The sequence below is a fragment of the Periplaneta americana genome, chromosome 1 (genome assembly GCF_040183065.1).
Source record: "Periplaneta americana isolate PAMFEO1 chromosome 1, P.americana_PAMFEO1_priV1, whole genome shotgun sequence".
In the NCBI taxonomy this organism is placed as follows: domain Eukaryota; kingdom Metazoa; phylum Arthropoda; class Insecta; order Blattodea; family Blattidae; genus Periplaneta; species Periplaneta americana.
The window spans coordinates 85,460,272-85,477,402 of NC_091117.1; the positions used below are offsets into that span (position 1 = coordinate 85,460,272).

General features: G+C 36.1%; 1 long non-coding RNA gene across 1 annotated transcript in view; it reads left to right on the forward strand.

Annotated features, from left to right (window-relative positions):
* Positions 1-1,570: 1,570 nt before the first annotated feature.
* The window catches only part of LOC138709082 (uncharacterized), a 29,695-nt gene continuing 14,134 nt past the window's right edge, over positions 1,571-17,131 (forward strand). Inside the window, exon 1 of the long non-coding RNA XR_011334822.1 lies at positions 1,571-1,644. This is a non-coding gene — a long non-coding RNA (uncharacterized lncRNA). The remainder of the gene's footprint in view (positions 1,645-17,131) is intronic.

Consider the following 17,131-nt stretch of genomic DNA (forward strand, 5'->3'; position numbering starts at 1 on the left):
TCTGCTCAGCTGCAATTTTGATACTATCTCTGATATTTTCCCACACGCTATTAACATCTAATTCTTTCTCAACTTCGTCGGAACTTTCTAAAGTGGCAAACCTATTCGAAACTTCGACCTGATAATTTTGCTTAGCTTCCTGGTCCTTTAATTTCAAAATAATGAATTTAGTAATATTAACTTCTTGCTCTACTCGCTTGGCTACTGATAATCTTTCTCTTAATTCTCCAATCACCAAATAATGGTCAGAATTACAGTCTGCACCCCTGAAAGTTCGAGTATCTACTATACTAGTATGTCTCCGTTTATCTATCAAGATGTGATCTATTTGATTGTGTGTCAATCCATCTGGAGAAGTCCAAGTATATTTAAGTATATCATTATGGGGGAATGTTGTACTTTTGAAAATTAAATTTTTCGATGTGGCAAAGTTGACTAATCTAACTCCATTGTCACTATTAATTGCGTGTAGGCTCTCTTTTCCAATAGTTGGTCTAAAAATATCCTCCCGTCCTACTTTAGCGTTGAAATCCCCCAATAAAATTGTCATGTGATATTTAGGGAACTGATCAAAAGTATGTTCCAATTCCTCATAGAAGCTATCCTTTATATGGTCGTCTTTCTCTTCTGTAGGGGCGTGAGCATTTATAACTATGATGTCGCACCATCTACCCTTAAGTACTAAATATGATAACCTGTCACTGATAAATTCGACCTTTTTTACTGCTGATTTTATTATTTTATGAACAAAGAATCCTGTTCCTAATTGGTGATTAGGGCTTGTAGTGTCATAAATTATCCTGATCCTGCATCTTTGATGCACTCCTCAACAGTTTCCTGATTTCTAAGAGATTTTACATTTGTTACAGCAAGTTTTACTTCATGATTGCAAATGCTGATTTTTTTATGTACACTTTATTTGCAACACAATGCAATGTAAACAAATAATATTTTCCGGAGTTGCGAGCGTCGTTAAATAAACGCTGGTTCCGCGCCGAGGAGCTAGCGTCAATCCTTCCGTAACTAGAGAGCGTAATACTAGAGGGATTTCATTTACCTATACCAATGAAAATAGGAAAATGTAAATGAGCTTATTTCTTGAAAATCCAGCGGGTATTCTAAGGCTCACAGATTACCCTTCAGCTTCGCCCCTGGTCGGTTCAGAAAAACCAAGGCTTTACGCCCTTCAAGGCTGGGCCTCCGTTAGCTGAGCTGCTCCACACCGACTGACGTCAGGTTCGGACTCTTAATTAATTTTACCTTACTGTCATTCATCGAGCGTCCATCCGCTCTTTGCAAATACTGTCCTTAACACTCCTATATTATGGAGTTGTTAATCTTCTTCAATGTAAAAAGTATGGTTCATATCTGATTCAACACTTGTTTGTTTGCCAGCAACTCATTTGTGCACTTCGTAATATAATGCCAACAATTTAACTGTGTTCTCTTCAAATGTTTTTTCCATATTTTACGGTAAAGATTGCTAATGTTATTTATTGTATATTTATTGAATGGAATAGAAAATTTACACCTTATGTCAGTATGTATGTAGATTTTAGACTTCATTTACCTTCACACCATGCCACTGTACTGTGCTGCCGGAACTGTCCATCCTGGCGTCCGTGGGTGGCTTGAAGCAGAAAGGTAACAATTTCTTTCTTCAATTTTCATATTCGTATGTGTACTAGTATATACATTGATATGATCTGATTCTTTCACTGTTTACAACTTGGAGCGATGTTGTCTTCTTTTTGCAAAGTGCTACGGATAATGAAAATGTAATTGTTCCGTTTCTTTACCCGGAAAGCCGGTAGAAGGGAGATCTCTCTATTATATTTAAAAAAAAAAAAGCAATCTTCAGGATTCACTATCTTACTGTTTGTTTCAGTGTGATTATTCTGTGTACACCAGCGGCATCAATGTCAACAACAGAGATGGGCATCGTGCCTCACTTGAGAATTAGTGTCTCAGTGACCTTCACAGAGCTTATCGCTCTGAGTGACATCATCTTCACAGTCCCCCTTCCTCCCTCACGCAGCTCATGGGCGTGGGCAGGTTCCATATCAGTTTCATAAGCAATATCAGTGGTGGCATAATGGCATTATCAAAGCAGTGTGTACGCGTTAGAACACGATTATTTCATGAGAAATGGGAGGAAGAGTTTTTTTGCTGTTTAGAAGGGGAGAACATACGATGTATGTAATGCTCGAAAATCCTATTAGGCATTAATAAATTTAATATACAACGACATTACTCCTTATGTCATAAAGAACATGCTGAATTAGAAGGTAAGAAAAATTAAATGTTATTTTTCGTACTATTCCGAAGAAAATTTATGATTTTAACATTTGCATAGTATACTAAATACGACATTATGCCTTAAACACGCTGCATTAAAAGGTAGCCTACGAGGAATTAAATGTTGTTTGTATGTATTATTTTCAAAAGAAAATTATAAAAAAATATCAAATGTGCGTAGAAAACGAAATATGATTTTCTGAAATTATTTTAGGTCGAGAACGTGCAAATCTACTAAGTAATCTTGAGAAACGCCAGAATATTCAAGAAAATAAACGTAGACAACGTGATGGAATATTATTGGCTAGTTACGCAATTTCTCGCGTGTGATTTAAATCAATTCAGCGACGGAGAAGCAGTAAAGAGGTTTATGATTAAAGCTGCCGAATTAATTTGCCAAATTGAATAAAAGTTTTAGTGTCTCTCGCGTTAACCAAGCGCTTTCCTAATAATTCGCCACTGACCGCCTTAGCGATTACGATAAGGTGACGCAGGTCACAGCAGTTTATATTTCCCATCCTACTCTGCAGTCTCCTCTCATAGTAAACAAACTATTTCAAATCGAGTGCCTCACGTAACCGAAAATTGTGCCCATGTATGCTCTGGAGGCTCGTTTCCTTTTGTGCAATGGATGTACTGTCCGTTACTCAGGAGAAGACGAGCGGAAAGAATGTGACCTTCTTGACTATCGCTGTTGATTATTATAAACATCGCTCAGATAAGCATCCCAGTAGCCAGGTTATTACTCGTACAGGAAACATGAGTAACAATGAGTATGGAAATTAAAGCTAAGTTGAACAGAAGGAGGCCTAATGTTTCCGCTTACTGCAGTACAAATCTTGCACGTGTTGTCGTACATTATCTGTTCACATCCCTTCCTCCTCAGTCCGCTCTCGTCTTCTCCGGAGTCACCGACAGTAGCATGAGCTGAAGTCTTTTCGAACTGCCTCTCCTGCACTATTTGCTCAGTGGCGCTTGTCCCGTCGTTCGGCCGCACGCTTCAATTAGCTTTGTTGAAAATTGTTGCTATGAAAAATGTTTCTGCAAAACACGTCACAACAGAGAGAAAGTTAAAAGAATTAAGCCTACTAGGCCTACAATACTGAAGACAAATCTATGCAAAATAGTTAATTAACGAGGTGATGCGAAGGTGTGAGGTTACAAATAAACGTAAGACGACGGAGAATCCTTAACTGAAGCGATTACACAGGCATACCTGGAAATATTTATTATTAAGTTACATTACAGTATGCGTATTCATGTAGGTATGTAATGAGATTAATTTGCAGGTTTGTGAAGTTTCAGCAAAAGTAATACGGTACGCGTTATTCGAAATAAACTCCTAGATCATGACTCATTTGCCGAGAAAAGAGGTTCACACAATCTAGAAGTGCATGAAAACTATTAGGCCTACTGTATATGAATGTCCGACAACCTTTCTACAAACCAAAAATTATTCCTCTGTGTCGTCGGGTAAAATCTATTTTGGGAATCCTCAATTGAACGATAAGATTCTTCATTCTATTTTTGTGAGATAGTATAAGAAGGCCAGAAAAGACCTGAAAAGGAAGTATTCCATTTATTTTAGCTATTTTGCCAATAACTACCTTTACAGCTATCTTAATCAGAAAAAAAATTTTGCACATCCTGTATCAAAATTTGGCTGAGAATCCTAAGGATCCTTGCAAAGACAACTATCAACAGCATAAGAAGTGAGCAGAAAAGTATTGCGATTGTAAAATTCTTTTGCAGAACGTGAAGTTACAGTTGTTCGGATAAAATTTCTGCACATTTAAAGGACAAAACTGATTTTTTTTTCCCATCATTTGTTATCATAATACACTACTCTCTTAAACTGGCTGAACATATTGGGAATTAATTCGGTAGCTTTCCCAAAACGCTATGAAATGTTTCATATATAACAATTTTTAACTCGAAAAGAAAGTAAAAACTAGCAAAATTGAATTAAACTTTGTTTGAAATATCTCAAATAATAACCACCTGAAATTAATGACATTACTTACAATTCACTCTGTAATATCGTGCAATAAAACTGAAATTTGGGCCTTCGTGAGGATGTTGACATGCCGCGCAGAAATGAAACCTTCCGTCTCGTCTCAGTAGCTCAGAGACTAAAGGCTGGTTCACAATAAACCGGGAACGAAACGACGAGAACATTCACAAATAACTATTGTGAATGCTCACATTTAAATACATTTATTTTTAACATTATTTCCGTTCTCGTTCTCGTTTCCGTTCCCGGTTTATTGTGAACCAGCTTTAAGACGTGTAACATGCAAAAGGGAGCAGCATCGAGCGTCATGCCGGTGATTTTTTTATTTCCTAAATAACGTTAAAATGAAGTTTTAAAAATAAAAAGGAAACTATTAAGATAGTTCATAGTCCTCAAACAAAATAAAAAATGTTCTCTAAAACTTCATTTTAACGTTATTTCGATTGTAAACTAATCTGAACTGCTAAGGTAGTTTTTAAAGTCTAATCGTACTTGCTAATAATTATGTCTACTTCTCGTCCCAAAGAGACAAATAAAGTGCAAAGAAAAATGTAAGGATGGTCGTGAAAACTGTGACGATAATGGTACGGAGTCTCTGAAATAGTCCCTTGTAAAATAAAGTGGAACCTTTCATTTCAGTAGTGTGAAAAATAATCTTTGTCTAATTTGTACAACGCTATCCATTTTGTATTGTCCCTGTTCGCAATGACTCCACCGAAAGTTTATTTCATATCATGGAATATATCTGGAATAAGTCGCAATCGTTTTGACCTAGCGTATATGCTGTGAAAGAGAAATTCAATGTATAGTCAACTGTTTTCAGGGTTGTTCTAGTTTTATGACTATTTTTTTTTTCGGAAAGAGTAACATTTTAAAAAATAAGACGATAATGAAATGTGCAGTGTGCATAAAGACAACAAATTTATGTTTCTCTGCATGATACCATAAAACTTTTGATACATATGTGTGCAAAAACATAAATTTAACATTTTTAAAGGAATTAGAAGAATCGGTTGGAATTTGTAATTTTTATTCAAGTTTTCATGTCTGAAAATCTCGCGAAATCTAAATTCTCGCAATCTTGTTAAAAAGTTGTAGTTATGTTCAGATGCGTATCTACCTATTTGTATGTAGCCAATGTGTAACCTATGTGTTTATTATTAGGCAAGAGAACCAGCAGGTATTTTATTTAGCCTACATTTGCTAATAAAAAAGATAAATTTACTGCACGTTCTTATTTAAGGCACTGCATATGGAATATTCGAATTCTGTAAATGATTTCCGTCAATATTTTTGTTTCTGGTGCTACAGAAAGTCAAATCCGAAACCCATTTCTTGACTTGTCTATTCAGAAAATGTTCGGAAATCGAAAATTACAAAGGCGGCAACCCTAGTTGGCGTTGGATGGGCTATACTCGTTGTGTAGGTACTCTTGGCAACATTCGATTGTCTGTCACTCTTATACAAAACCAAAGGGATGATTGATGAAGAATTCAAGGAGGCGCAATCGATAACGTCACGAGTAGGTCATTTATGAGAGCTTTCTTCATACAACAAAATGACTCTATAACAGCCGAAATTTTCGGCACCAATTCTGCAAGGTAAGCACCGGCACTGGATCCTCCTGAATCATTAATTCTGACTGTAGCTGTTATTGTCCCAGCAAGTTACGTACCTTGGCAGCTGAAAGAGGGACGCGTGGGGAGGAGAGGTCGTTTCTATTCGAAACACTCGCACTCTTCGTACAAATCGGGTAAAATGCATCAGGCCTATTTATTTTTTGTGGCCTCAAGCTTAATAAATTATGCCTAGTATTGCTTTATGTGAATATGTAAGCAATAACTGGTAGCAATGCAAGATTCACTAAGGTTTTTCACAGTAAGAAGAATGAATTTATGAATTAGTCATTTATTTATTTCTTCAAGTATCCTTGCGAACAGGTTACACGTGACCTGTCATTTTGCTGCCCCGTTTCAATGACGCGCTCTTTAGAACACGCTTCCGCTGCTCATGGAGGATATACCCTTCACGATGTGTGGGACCAGTGATCTCAACATTATAAACTGGATACCATACAACTCCTGTAGCCAGTAACGAATGCTCTCATTGGTTGGGACATGTGATTCCAACATGACGCAGGGTTGCCAGATAAAAGAAACGCAACTCTCGTACCAACTTATGAAAAATGTCGTACTTTAGCAAAAAATTGTCGTACATTAATCTTCGTTTTATTTTTTTTTAGTAGGTTATTTTAAGACGCTTTCTCAACAGCTTAGGTTATTTAGCGTCTGAATGAGATGAAGGTGATAATGCGGTGAAATGAGTCCGGGATCCAACACCGAAAGTTACCCAGCATTTACTCATATTTTGTTGAGGGAAAACCCCGGCAAAAACCTCAACCAGGTAACTTGCCCCAACCGGGAATCGAACCCGGGCCACCTGGTTTCGCGGCCAGACGCTCAAACCGTTACTCCACAGGTGTGGACCATACATTAATCATTTTACTGCTTTTATAGATAGTGCGCGCAAATATGTTTCACATAATACCCCAAAAAAAAGTGCCTCATAGGCCTATATATAAAACATTCTACCACAAAATTTTAGTTCCAATTAGGAATATTACTAGAAATACAGTATAGTTCACATCCACAATGACTTTCAACATTCAAACAAACCAGCGTCCATTTCTTCATCCAATCAAGAATATTACTAATTATAGTTGATATCCACAATTACATTTAGCATTCACTTTACCGTTTCTTAATCGATACTGTCAGCACCGTAAAGCATACGCGATGACGCTTGGTCGGAAACAACATTATTATATTGAAAGCCAGGAGAAACTTTATCTTTGGTCGGCGTGTCGGCAGATATTTTATATCAAAGTGCCAGCTGATGATTACATCAAATTAATCCACCAGCAGTCGACTCAAACCCGACACCGCTAAAATTTCGGTGCGTTTAGACTTCTTAATCCTACTCCGGTACTATTTCATTGACAAAATAGTGTACTTCCATTTCTTAACATACAATGAAGTTAGCACATTTATGAACCACCATTACTTTGATATAACCGCACCGTACATGAAATCTGGAGCTCAAGATGAAGAATTATGACAAGTGTAGTCACCATATTGATTTTCAAAGCATATTTTATCCCTTTAAAGCAGGTTTCTTTCATATTAATCAATGACATACTGAATGAAGGAAAGTTGTATAGAAAAGGGACGAATTTATTAACCGTTAATTTAATTTTAATTATAGACCAACATTATAAGTTCGAAAATAATTTTGTCTATTCAGTAAAAGAGTCGTACAAAATTGCGTACGACCTCGTACAATTAGTCAAAATAGTCGTATGCGTACGACTATAGTCGTACATGTGGCAACCCTGCATGACGTGCCAACGCATTTCAGCCTGGTTGTACGAGCACATCTGAACAACATCTACGGGGAGTAGTGGATAAGTAGAGCGGGACCTCCGCTCTCTATGTACTGTACATTGACGGGACCTGTTGGTGGCCAGCGTGATCAACCGATGTCACGCCTTTCATCATTCTTTATCTTTGGGGATATGTTAAGTGCACACCACTCGAATTGACACCAGAAAGGAACTGAGTGTACGAATATTCGCTGCTTTTGATCGAATTCGACACAGACTAATAATGTTCGACAAAGTTCGATAATCATTGCTACGACAGTGTAGGCTAATGAATGTAATTAGGTTCAGAGTAGACAATTTGAACACCAGTAACCTGTCAGCAAACAACCAGTACTTCAAAAATAATTAATTTTATAATTTGTTAATGTCACTAAAACCTGTCTTTTTTCGATGTCGCGTAACTCCTAAACGAGACATAGAACATGGATTTTTTTCACGAAAAATGATCCTCATTGCGAGATCTATCGATCGCCAGAGTTTGTTGCGGAGGTCCTGAATCACTCTGTGTATACAGGGTACAGGAGCACTCTGCAGTAAAGTGTGTTGACTATGCGCGATATTTACTTTGACAGCCTACTGGTAACTGATAGGTCTCGCTCATCAGCTACGCTTTGATTACGTGCCACATTTCACATGAGTTCCTTCTTTTCCCGTCTAGATGAGTTAGATACTGGTAATTGAAGATAATGCATGTTTAACATTCATTACATGCCTCGCACACTTATCTGTAAGTGGTTTTTATCTCTTTATACTCTGAAATCTACCACGTAAACGTTATTTTAGAATATACCGATAAGGTAAATACAAGATAAGATACATTTTATTTATAATGGGATTGCGTCATTATTTACAGTGGGTATTACGCTTTAAAATAGCGAGTAGTGAAATGTTCTCTGATGTCATCAATTGTGTAACAATTCACAGAAGTACATTCACTTCATATTACCTAGTAGGTAATACCTACACTTTCTACATTGAATAACTTAGAAGACAATGATGTTGATTTTCCTTTCACATTATGAAAATAATATATCGTGATGCTACAAACGTAGAAAGATATTACAAGTTTAGATGAAAATATTGTATACAGCACATTCAAACTGAAACAACTTTTGAAATAAAACGGTAGCTTTTGATATGCATTGCAAGAGATCAGGATTATTCTGTCCTGAGTTTTAATAATCATCTTTTATTTAAGTACAGTAAACAGATTAAAACAAGAAAGAAGCTATTCAATGGGAATACCAAAGTCAATAAGAATAATATATAAAACTTCGCGCTTAACCGAGTCACATGCCTTATTGAAATCTATGAATAACTGATGTACTGTGCCCTTATATTCCCATTTTTTCTCCAATATCTGTCGAATACAAACAATCTTATCAATAGTCGATCTATTACGCCTGAAACCACATTGATGATCCCCAATAATTTCAACTAAATATGGAGTTAATCTTCTCAAAAAGAATATTAGACAAAATTTTGTAGACGTCAACAAAAGTGATATTTCTCGAAAGTTACTGCAATTAGTCTTGTCCCCTTTCTTAAAGATACAGTAGGTCAATTATGCACTCCTTTCATTGTTCTTGTACAATTTTCTTTTCCCAAATAGCAAATAGGCCTACAAGCTTATATATTTCGCCAGATAATGCGCTTCCACCCTGTTGTATTAATTCTGCTGGAATTTAAACGATACCTAGAGACTTGTACTTTTTTCAGTTTTTCTATTGCAATTTCGACTTCAGAAAGTGTAGGTTTTGGTATAAATGGTTAAGCACTTTGTATTTGAATTTCGTCCCGATCATTTCTATTTGACCTATGTATGTATTACATTTAATACGTAGTTTCGTGATCATATTGTGGTCGGAAATTCTAGAAATTGTAAAAAGATGCAATGACATAATCAACTTTAATTCACAGCATGTTTCCGAAGCGATAAGTAAAGGCTGGTTCACAATAAACTGGGAACGGAAACGACAACGAGAACGAGAACGGAAATAATATTTAAATACATTTATTTTAACAATATTTCCGTTCTTGTTCTCGTTGTCGTTTCCGTCCCCGGCTTATTGTGGACCAACCTTAAGAGTTTAGGCCTAATTATAATCAGTGATTTTGAAGTTAGTAAGATCCTGTATTAAGGGGTTAGGTACAGCTTACAGCAGTAAATTTTTTTTAGAAATATTCAACATTTTTTCCTCCATTACTGTATCTTATAATAATCCGTGGCGCTACAGCCAACGAAGAGCCAAGACCGACCAGCCAGCTGCTGGCCTCACGGCCACATGCCGAAGCAGAGGTGGACGATCATCCAACCAGAATGGAGGTATCGTGTGGTTAGCACGAAGGGCCCCCCCCAGCCGTTATAGCTACCTATCGTAGCTTCCCAAGTGCATCACGATGCTGGGTGGGCACCGGTCCCATACACTGGGTGAAATTTCTTGAGAAAATTTCTTCCCCCACGAGGACTCGAACCAGCGCGCATTCCGTAACGCGAGTCCTAGGAAGGATCCCTTAGACTACGACGCCACGGCGGGGGACACTGTATCTTGTACAATAATGAAAATTGGTATGCGTAAAACACTTTCTGCTATATGAAAATAATATTTTTACGATTTAAAATAAAATTATTTATATATATATTTTTTTTTTCAAAATTCATAATGGTGGTAGTTCACTGTGCAGTGATGAAGCGTTTCCCTCATAACTCAAAAACTTATTAACTTTTTCATGTTCTCTCTCTTTTATTTTATTGCTGAAACTCATGTTTACAATATCATGCTCTTTCAATTACATTCCTTAATAAATAATATTTTTTTTAAATTTTGTGTTAGAAGAAAATACTGATATCTGATCCTTGTTTTAATGAATTTATTTTTTTTATCAGACAATCTAACAAAAGGTAGAGAAGTGATCTTGCATCTTATTGTAGATATGACATGCATAAATACACACAAAAAATTTCATGACAAAATGTTGGATAGTTTTTTAGCTATGTGGGAAACGCTTCATTACTGCACAGTGAGCTGAATTTTGGGGGGGAAAAAAAGTAAATAATTTTTTTAAATCGTAATTTTTTTTTTTTTTTTTCATATAGCAGAAGGACAATGTTTTACACATACTAATTTTCATTATTGTACAAGATACAGTAATGAAGGAAAAAAAATGTTGATTGTTTCCAAAATTTTACTGCTGTAAGCTGTACCTAACCCCTTAAATATCAAAGTTGAAGACGACACATATCATAAGCAGAAAGACCTTTGCATAGCACGTATGACTAACTCGGTTTCATTTCCACAGAACTTGAAAATAAGGACTGTGCAGAAAATATAGGCTACATTATGGCTCAATAATTAGAAACACAGCAATAGATCGCCTTTAAGCACAATGAAGAATATACAACATTAATTGAAGGGTTTGCCGGAAAAAGGGCGTATACGTCAATATGGCGAATTGAAATACATGCAATCTAAGATTTTAAAACGCACCTGAATAAAATGTTATACACGCACGCAGCCCTATCATGCAGGTATGTACAGTACGATCAAAACAAAATTTCGCTACTATAATATAATTATTCACTACATTTTAAACCGTTTTCCCGAAGAAGGGCGTATAGGTCTATCCGCCTTTCTTCTGGCAAAGCCCTCAATTTACTTCAATGAAAATAATGTATTACGCCGAGTAGAAAATCGTGAAAGAATTAGGCCTAGTTTTTTTACACGACGTAAATTACGTGCAATTTACATAAAATATGTATCGTGTAATTTACGCTGCCAACCTTGCTTGTGCAGCAGCAACAATACTGGAGTAGAACTTTATTTTATCGAAGACATCATAAATAACATGAGATAATTTTATGTCATGTTTTTTCCCCATTGCAATATGAACAATATTATTATATACGCAAACAACATTACTCTGCAATATTTTTCTTGGGTTATTGGCAGCTTTTGACTACTCCACTTTCTTTTATCATCAAGGATTTTAACCGCTATCTCATATGTTCCCCCTCCCATTTTTTTCAGGAATGTACAGATCACGCGACATTCGATGGAAAGGAATTCACTACATCCTGAAATGTTTCCGTCCCTGAACATTAGCACTAACTTTACAACTAATTTTCCATTCAAAATTACTAGCCAGTAGCCACACACTTCTATTTTAATTACAATGCCTGCTTGATCGACCTGCAATTAGTGACTCAACTTCAATTTCCAATCTTAACGTCATAAGGATGATAAAATCATTACAATCAATTTTCTGGTTCATTGGTCCACAGCAGGCCTATACTTTCGGCCAATTAAGTGGCTGGCCTAATTATGAGAAATGTTGTCCAACAAATAAAAACTTAACAGCCTATACTGCATGTTCAGAGTTCTTCAGTGATAAAAGTCACAAGAGGGTTAAGTCAGAGGATTAAAAAAATGCACAAAAATAATATCCACATACGGTAATCTGAAAGTACCTGAAAAATACCATCCGCCAAACATAAACTTCATTTACCAAGAGCAACTTCTGCGAGTGATGCATCATTTCTTAAACAAATGCTACAGATGTTTAGAACGAAAAGACAGGAAGCATTTCCTTTCTTACTTTGGCGAATAAATGCTTGTATATGGTAATAACTAATAACAATAGATCTGCATTAATAGTTTGTGACGTGTTGAATTACAGACATTCATAAAGAAACAAATACATACATATAAATACACAATGAAAAAATAAACATTCATTATGTCCTCTGAGACCTGTACTGTGCTTGGCTGACATTTTCCGTAGTTAGCCAAGCACAGTACAGGTCTCATATCTAATAAATATTGTCGATTTTTGTTAACAATATCCTATTCTATTAGTCTCCCTTGAGGGGAGGGGCACGGGCTAGAGACTGCTCTCTCACGCAGGCAGCTTGAGTGGGCCCATTGTGTTACCCGGGATAAAATGGTGTACATGTTCTAAGGCCCCTCAACCCCGGGACCGCGAGCTCTGGAGAGAACCCTCTGTACATATCACAGCAACTATATAATGACCACATATCATGGGTCCAAGTTCAGTGACGGCCCTCAGCCAACTCTACATTGGAGCAAATCCGAAATAGAGAACATAAAAGGAGATGATGATGATGATGATGATGATGATGATGATGATGATGAAAGTGTAATTATGACGGCTAAATGAGTCCGAGGTCCAACGCCGAAAGTTACCTAGCAATTCTGCTTCAATTGGTTGAGGGAAATCTCGGAAAAACCTCAACCAGGATTTGAACCTGGACCCGATCGTTTCACAGCCAAACATGTTAACCATTACTCCACAGCGATGGACCGATGAAGATCCTGTGTCATTAATTCTGTAGCATGCTTCATATTTGTCAACATCGCCATTTGCTATCACTTATATGGTCACATAGTTGTAGGTTGAATGATGTCATCACCCGCAATAATAACAGATATACAACACATCAGCAGCTTATTCATTATTACCAGGGAAAGGATTTATATGTAAATACATATTTACTTATAAAGCTAATATAATTTATATTTTGCATTATCTTTATGTTTCACAATGTGTAGGGTTGAAAAATCCTACTTTTATTTTCCATATTTTTCCATATTTTAGAGTTTAGTACATATTTTCGTTAATTTCCATATATTTTCCATATTTCATATAAAACAGTCCATATTATATTAGGTTTAACAATAAAACAAAACAAAATTCCATTAACTTTTAAAAATACATTTCAACAATAGACATTTAAACACATGTTCAGTAATCCCTTTAACATCAGAGTTATTTGAAAATTAGCAGTCCTATCAACAATGGGAAAGTAAGTTACAAAACTGTATTAATTTAATTTAAAATTTTTAACAGACTTCAGTTGTGCAGCTCAACAGTTAAATGCCAGTCAGAGTACACATAGGTTCAGTTTTGTAAACCATACTATAAAGACGGTAAATATGCCAAAAGTACGTCATTCAGTCAATTTAAAATCAAAACTAACAAGTTACATTTCAGAATTTAAAGAAGATGGTTTATCAACTGACAATAAAATATTATTTTGTAATTTGTGTCAGTGTGCAGTATCATCTACACAAAAGTTCCTGGTGCAACAACACATTACAACTAGTAAACATCAGGCCAACAAACAACTAAATTCCAAGCAGAGACAATTGTTTTTAACACAACCAACAACATCGAATGTAAGATCTGAGTTTAACATCGACCTGTGCCGTTCTCTCATCTCTGCTGATATTCCTCTCTACAAACTAAAGAATAAGGTCTTCAGGGAATTCCTTGAAAAATATACTCAACATACAATCCCGGATGAGTCAACACTTAGGAAGACGTATGCTCCATCCATCTACGATGAGACAATACAGAAGATAAGAGATGAAATTAAAGATAGTTCAATTTGGGTTTCCATTGATGAGACTCCCGACAAAGAAGGTAGACTTGTTGGTAATGTAGTTATCGGTTTGTTAAGTGAACAATATTCTGAACGAATTCTTTTACATTGTGATGTTCTAGAAAAGTGCAATAACAAAACTATAGTTAAACTGTTCAACGAAGCTATGGGTATCCTGTGGCCAAAGGGTATTATGTACGATAATGTGTTATTCTTTATTAGCGATGCTGCCCCTTATATGGTCAAAGCTGGACAAGCATTATCTGTTGTATATCCTAAATTGACTCATTTTACTTGTGTGGCGCATGCATTTCATCGTGTGGCAGAAGTGGTCAGAGACAATTTCCCTAAAGTAGATTTGTTGATTTCATCAGTGAAAAAAGTATTTCTCAAAGCTCCCAGTAGAGTTAACGTGTTGAAAGAAATGTACCCTGAAATTCCATTGCCACCAAAGCCAATTTTAACTAGATGGGGTACATGGCTAGAAGCAGTTGAATATTATGCCGAACATATAGACTCTATTAACAATGTTCTCCTTGCATTGGACTCTGAAGATGCAGTCTCAATTGATACTGCGAAAACAGTTACCTGTGACATAAGTGTGAAGAATGACTTAGCTCACATTCAGCATACATTTTCATGCATCATAAAAACGCTCAAAAGTCTCCAAAATAGGCACCTTTCACTATCTGAAAGTTTTGAAATTATAAATAGTACTGTGGAACAACTGAATCGTGGTAGAGGTAAAGTTGCAGATGCAGTAAGAGCTAAGGTGGACACTGTACTTTCAAAAAACCCTGGATATGAAGAACTACAAAAGGTTGTTGCTGTGATGAGTGGTGAATCAACAGTGAAGATTAACTTGGACTTATCCCCAGCAGACATTGTGAAATTGAATTATGTACCAGTTACTTCTTGTGACGTCGAACGCTCTTTTAGTCAGTATAAATCTATCCTCAGAGACAATAGAAGAAGATTCACTTTTCAGCACTTGAAAGAAATGTTTGTAACCTATTGTTATGGTAACAGACAATAAAAATTGTGTTTTGTTGAAACTACATTGGAAGATAAGGTACGTCCATTATATTTTTTGTTTAGTTTGATTAAAATGTACCAATATTTAACGTACATAGTCATTTTTTTATAATTTTAAGTCCATATTTAATTTCATATTTTGGTAAAAATCCATATTTAATTCCATATTTTGGTAAAAATAACTACATATATATTTACATATTTCATATATTTTTAGTCCATATAAATCCGTTCCCTGATTATTACTAATACATTTACTTACATTTTGTTCTGTACTCTTAAAAAGAAACCGATAACTCGCGAATTCACTGTCACATGAAGTGTACTGAATGAACTTCGCTAGAATGTGTTCCAGGTTTGTCCCAATTATTTCTTTCTTTTACCCATGCTATAAGAAGTTAAATCGCATGGTGTCTATATTTAGAAACATAACATTTACGTAAACGTTTGATTTGTATGTTACTTTGCAAATAACTCCTCAGAATTATGGTTCCTTTTACCTAATGCTAGAGATAGACAGTAGCCTAAATCAATTTCATCTAGGGGGCATTGCCCCCTACACTCTCTCGTATCTTCGCCTATGACTGATTAGACATATTAAAATAATTAATTTTTGTACAAATATTAAAAAAAATATAAAAACAATCTGAATGCTGTAATGTATATAAATACAATAAGCCCATAAATTAATAAGCACGCATTCCTTAATGGCTATCCTGAAGAATGTGTGGAGTGTACAAATGGACTGCGACTGAACAAAACATGGCAGATAACCCAGCACAGGTGCCTTCCTTCATGATGCATGAAGCAGCACTGCAGTTGAGTAATAATGTAATTACTCGTGATTAGTCACACACTTGTGGTCAGGAACGTCATCATTTTTCTCGTCTTCTTTTCCTGCGTTTTCCTGAACAATTTTTTCATCCAACTTTTCACTTTCATTGTGGCAATGAAGACAGGTTATCAATGTACAAACAAGAACTCGTCAATGTTAATTCAAGCAATTATCACTTGAACTCGGCGCAGTAGATACTATTACAGGCAAAAAGGCACTAAAATGCAGTGCTGTTTTAACACACAGGCGAACTCTTCGATCACTAGGGGTTATAAGGGGGTCTCAAAATGGTAACAATGACAATATTAGCGTAACATTAATATCTGAAAAAATAACTAAGGAAGAAACCAGTGAAATGCTTTGTGTGGAGCGTGGCATTGTATGCGGTAGAAACATGGACATTATGACGAAGTGAAGATAAGCGAATAGAAGCACCTGACATGTCGATATGAAGAAGAATGGAGAATGTGAAATGGGCAGAATAATAACTGAAGCTGTGGTGGAAAGAGTAGGTGAAGAAAGAATGATGCTGAAACTGATCAGGATGAAGAAATGGAATTGGTTGGGCCACTGGCTGAGAATAAACTGCCTATTGAAGGATGCACTGGAAGGAATAGTGAACGGGAGAAGAGTTTGGGGCAGAAGAAGATATCAAATGATAGACGACATTAATATATATGGATCATATGCGGCAGTGGCGGCTCATAAACACATAAGGCCTAGTACCAGAGATAAGGAATAAACAGTAACATTATTATTATTATTATTATTATTATTATTATCATCATCATCATCATCTTTATGAAACTCACAAAGTCCAGACAAATTATACAAAAAATACGGGCTTGTTGGTTAATAGACTGGCTTTCCATCTATAGGCATAATGTAACGGAACAGTAGGACGAGGTTGAAACATCAGTCGTATGGACGACAATGATAGAAACATAGTCTACAATGAATCATTAGGTTCTTTTACTTCTACACGGTATTATTGCCGCGCTCTCATGGTTAACATTCGGCAGGTCTTTGAGCGGCCTCGTGCATAACATTCGGCAGGTCTTGGATTATTGTTTTCAATTCCTTATGTCGCCGCTCCAATCACTC